This window comes from Pinus tabuliformis, chromosome 1_1 (genome assembly GCF_031772625.1).
Source record: "Pinus tabuliformis cultivar Carrire ecotype Pingquan chromosome 1_1, CPIR1, whole genome shotgun sequence".
Taxonomy (NCBI): domain Eukaryota; kingdom Viridiplantae; phylum Streptophyta; class Pinopsida; order Pinales; family Pinaceae; genus Pinus; species Pinus tabuliformis.
Genome location: NC_142297.1, coordinates 494,612,224 through 494,618,223, shown reverse-complemented (window position 1 = coordinate 494,618,223; position 6,000 = coordinate 494,612,224).

Below are 6,000 nucleotides of genomic sequence, written 5' to 3'. Positions count from 1 at the left end.
CATACTGATCATCAACCACTTCAATATCTACACTCCCAAACTAAATTGCAGCAATCAAGACACTATAGGTGGATGGGTTTTCTACAACAGTTTCATTTAGTCATCAGATATAAAAAGGGCATACACAATAAAGTTGCATATATGTTATCTAGACCTATTATAGATGCATCTACTATACTTAAGCATAATTTAGTATTGCATGAGAGCTACATTTAAAAATATGCCCAAGATATAGATTTTAAAGATGTATATGCAACTTTAAGTCAAGGCAAACGAATAGAAGAATTGGATTATCATGTGAAGGACCGACTCTTGTATCATTGTGGGAAGCTATGCATTCCACAAACTAAAAGAGTAAAGATAATTCGAGAAGCACACACTTCTCTAATATCAGGTCACTTTTGGGTAAGTAAAACAGTTGCACAGCTGCAAAGATTTTGTTATTGGCCAAAAATGAATGAGACAGTTTCTAGATATGTAAGGGGATGTACCATGTGTGCTAAAAGCAAGCCCAGCAATAGAAAACTAGGCTTGTACACTCCAATGCCAGTTCCTTCTCATCCTTGAGAAAGTATTTCCATGGAATTTGTTGGAGGAATACCTAAATCTAGGAAAGGTCATAACTATTTATATGTTGTTGTGGATAGGTTCAACAAAATGTGTATTTTGATACCTTGTAACAAACAGATTATAGATGAACAAACTGCAAATTTTTTCTTTCAGCGTGTATGGGTTCATTTTGGATTACCTACTTCCATTGTATCTGATCGAGACACCCGATTTGTTGGGAAATTTTCATCGAGTCTGTGGGAATTGATGGACACCAAACTGAAGAAAAGCATCGCCTTTCATCCACAAACAGATGGCCAGATAGAAGTAGTCAATAGGACAGTGATCTAGTTTCTCAGAGGCTATTGCAGCAAGCATCCCAAGCTTTGGGATGAACATATGTGTTATGTGCAGCATGCTTATGACCGAGCAAAACATTCTTCTACACAGAGATCTCCTTTTGAGACCTGTTTTGGTTTCACACCAAGGTTTCCCTTGGATTTTGTCTTTGGTAAGGACATAGTAGTTGATGGACACAGTGATGTGGACAAGGCAACCAGGTTCATTGAACAAATCCAAGAGATTCACCAGGTGCTACAGGAATAACTGGAAAGGAGCCAAGCCAAGTACAAGGCAAGGCATAACAAGCATCGGATGGAGCATAGTTTCCAAGTTGGTGATCAAGTTTGGCTGTATATCAGTAAGGACAGAATGCAAGGTGAAGGTAAAAAGCTAAAGCCAATAAGGTATGGACGTTTCAATATACTTGAGAAAATTGGTGAGAATGATTTTCACCTTGATTTACCAGCTTACATGCACATCTACTCAGTCATTAATGTAGACAGCTTGAGATTATTTGAACCTTCATTAATTGAAGATCTTGAAGAGCAAAGTCAATTTCCTTCTATTGATGACCTATTACCTGAATATCTTAATGAATTGTAGGAAGACACAGTTCTGGACAGGAAGGTGAGGACGACGCACAGGGGAGATGTTGAGTACCTCAGGATTGGACTCAAGGGTTCAAAGCTAAGTAGTGTAAAATGGATAGGGATTGGACAAGTGAGACAGTTATACCCTCACTTAGTCGATGCTTAAAAACCAACTTTTGGTGGTCCAAAAGATTTTTTAGTGGGAAGGCTGTGATCCGAATTGGATCCTTAAACATTTTCATGACTCTTTCAAATTATGTCAGATCAAATCTTATGAATAACAAGCTTATCAGAAATGACCTCTGGACAATGGAAATTGTGGCCAACACGGAACAACGAGGACCCTCAGTCAAAGCATGCTGATTGTTAGCCCATGGAGACTGCGCATGGATGTAAACTGGCAACCGGGAAGCCCAAATCCAAAAACAGAGGCAGTTTCTAATAGGGGATTAGCGCAAATTGTGTATCGTAGGGCAAAAACCCTCAGAGAAGGAAAGCCCCGAGTGCTCAGTCACGAGGAAAACAGGAAACTGTGCGGAAACCGTCAGAAGGTGGGTCCCACGCCCAAAAACGGGTAAGATAACACATGCACTTTGAGTGGTAAGCGAGTTTGGTTGAGTTCAGCGTGATGCCATACACTGGGCGACGTGTGTCCAGTGAGAGAGAAAACCACTTACATCGCGTGAGTAACGGTCGAGAAACTTACTCGCGTGATATAAACAGAGATCGTAGGATCTGGAGGCTCTAGATCAACGGAGGAGAATAAACCCGATGGATGACCGGATTTGACGGAGAAACAGACTAAGGCACATAAAGATTTTAGGTCTGGCATGATCGATGACCTAGAAGAAGAATCAGTTTCGCGGGCAAATCCTAGAGTAATGGAAACAATGACCGTTCAAAGAAAACTGACACTTAGTTCGTAAGGTGACGAGTGGCCACCTCTTTGTGCAGTGTTACACAGCGATGATGATGCAGAGTAGGGAAATTCCAGTGGACAGAGGTAGGCGATCCAGAGAGCCGGGAAGAGGAAACAAACAGTCAGGGAGCAGATTGGCTTTAAGCGATGAACATACAAAGAGAAGAAGGGGGACAAAAGTAGAGAAATAAGTGAATTGCAGAGAGCAGCGAAGTTGAGCTAACCTGCAGAGCAAAGGCAACATCAAGTAGATAGAGACAAAGAGAGTCTGAGAGTATGTGAACTCCAGAGAAGGCTTGAGAGGTTCAAGCAACTCCTCTGTGTATACCTGTCAGGTATTGAGTACCAATCAGGCTCATACCATTGAGACCAGTTGATGTCGAGATTCAGTAAGGGGGAGTCTGTGTACTCTAGAGGCTTGGGGGGTCCAAGTACCGCCCTACTGATCATCATCTATTAAGTGAGACTCAAATTGAGCTCCTTATTGTAAAATATCTGCTTTAAGACACAATAGGAAAGGCCACCACTGAAGGCTGGACTAGGAGACATAGCCTAGGAGGATTGGGTGAACTCCTTATTAAATTTGTTGTGTTTTGTATTTGCTTACTGTGTTTCTCTTACTATTTCAAGTGTCTATGTATTTTGCAATCTTATCGATCTGTTGCTTAAAATAACATAGACACACTCCAGCACATGAGTCTGTAATACCTTCATTAATTAACTGAGATCATTCACGAGTGATTTTCAGATCACCAAACCACCATGATCTACTAGGAAACCCATATTTGAATGGGTTTGGCCTCCCCTGACAAATGTTTGCAACTGTGGATTTGAGTTGTAACAACTTTAGCCCATGTCCCAATTGGGCCATCTCTTTACACCACTCAACCACCTCGGCCTCCTCCTCTTCAATCATAACTGTAAGAGGCCCTCTAAGTTTTGTATGATTCGGTCCATTTATCTAATAATGTATTTATGAGGGAGGAATACCATGGTATTTTTCACATTCTTGAACTAAATATCCATTAAAATCTGTGTTGTCAAATGAAACTAACATTTCTTTTTTTTTCCAACCTCTTATAGCACTGATATTTTTAGTTGAACTTGCCCCTTGTACTGTTGTTGACGGTGGCTATATGGGTGATAGTGTGACAACATCAGCTACAGTCACATGGTCATCCTCAACAATGTTCCTCGGGGCATTGTTGACATTCACATCACCTGTCTTGTCTTCATCTGATGAAGGGCATCGCAGCTGGGCACCCCTTTTCTCTCTCCTACAACTTATCCTTGTATGAGAAACATAACTAAATATTGTCATAGATGCAACAACATGAAGAATTATTGCATGCATTTAGTTAATAATATTTGAAAATTATGCTTTCATACAAGCCAAAAATACTTATGCTTTATTACAAGTAATTATCAGCATGCATGTTAGTATCCTTGAAAAATCAAATCTACAAAATGAATTTGTTGTATGTCTTCAAAATTATCAGTGATTGTTGTTTTGATAACTTTTTTTTACACTTAAAATACCATGACTATATTTGTACTTGGAAAACTATTATTGGTTTCCACCTTCTTCTAGAACTATGAGAAGACCCCTCTACTTATTGTTGATTGTAATGCTTCATAAAATTTTGTATTGCTTGTTTTCGTTGGCATTATCGTGGTTCCTTTTCCAGTTAAGATATTGATCTCGTAGTTACTGTTGTTTTAATTAATTTGTTTAGCCTCATGTTTTTTATTATTGTTATTCATAGTGACCACATACATCCTAGGTTTGGATTGGGAAGACATGGTAATTTTGCAAGTTGTTTGGTTGTTGAGCGTAGCCTTAACTGTGTTCTTGGACCTAGTTATAAAGTGCATTGGTTTACTATTTTTTCAATTAAATTTAATCCTTAAATGTTGAGAATTGTAAAGTCAGACACTTTTGGAGACACTCATAGATATCCTAGGAATTTCAACTAAACAAAGTGATCTTTTTAGTTAAGATGTTGATCTGGTTTAGTTATTTTTTATAAGCTATTAAATTGTTTAGCCTCATGTTTGTCAATAATGTTTAGTTTCATTAGGTCCCCAAGTACCAAGATCTGAAGGAATATTTCCATTCAACTTGTTTTTGGACAAATCTAACATTTCTAATCCCACACATTGGCCAATATGATCTGGGATTGGTCCCTCTATATTGTTTTCAGATATATCTAATTGTTGAAGTGAAACCAAATCGCCAATACTTTGAGGAATTCTCCCAGAAATATTGTTTGAATTCAAAAATAATTTTGTAATAGAATGAAGTTTTCCTATGCCTTTTGGAATTGTAGATGTAAAATGATTGCCATTTAGAAAAAGCTGTTGAAGGTGGGTCAAAGTGGCAGTGCCCTCCAGTGTTTTCGAGTTAGCTTGTTTGCCCCTAAATTTAAGGTGGTTAGTTGTCTCAATTTTGTTATGGCTTCAAGTATGATATTAGTAAATTTATTTTGACCATATTTTGAGCATGCTTTCCTACTTGATATTTTATGGGTTTCTCATTTTATTACAGGACTAGTACTATTTTCTTGAAATTCTATTAACTAAAATATTCATATTACATATTAAAATGTTTTAATTTATAATGAACACACTATCGCAAATGAGTGTCTTTGAAAATATATTTAAATAATTTTACAATTCCAATTAATATATAAAATTGAGTATATGTGATAATGATGATTAACATCCATTAAGATTAATGTGTCGTATTTAATTAAATATTGAATTTATCAAGTAATCTTTGGAACCACTAACATAATATTGATGTGTGGGACAATTTCCAGATATAAATTGGAGCATGAAATTCTAAAGATGATGATGGGTTATTTTGATAGGTGTGTCTATTTTGTAATATGACTTCCACAACTTTAATTTAATTACTAGTATTAAGTGGATACTAGGGAATTAATCTCCATGGATTATCTAGAATACACTTATTAGTGTTCACAAATCAATGTTTAAGATTCATTTCTAAACTAGTTATGCTCTTTCTTCGCTTTTAATTAAATTGATTATTTAAGAAAACTATCATATGAGCAATTGCCATCTGAAATGACTTAATTTTTTTTGGGCATGTCGTATTAATAAGCCATGGTATTGTAACAAATCCTATTTATGGATCAAGAATCATGTTACATGATGTTTAAATGTATATATGTTCATGATCTTTCTAATTTAAGAAATTTGATATGTATCCTAAAGTAAGTACTTTGAATTTTATGGAAATTTAATTTATATACTATGTTAGTTATATATTATTTGCAATTTCATCTTGCTTTATAAATCAATCAAAAGAAAAAATTAAACTTAGTGAATTTTATTATCAATATTGAAACATTTATAATGTGTCACGTAGGTTTATGGTAACATAACATTAATAAAGCATATTTTTCCCACGCGCAGGCTGACCTAGCTCTGCAACTCTGATCCCGCTACCTCCTGCAACTCATGCTACTAGGATTTCCTAGTCGTGCCTCTGGCATCCCCGTATCCGGGCTCTGCCTTTCCTCCCGGAACAACCATGCTGCTGGCCTCCCTGACTTTCACCTCTCATGGCAGGGT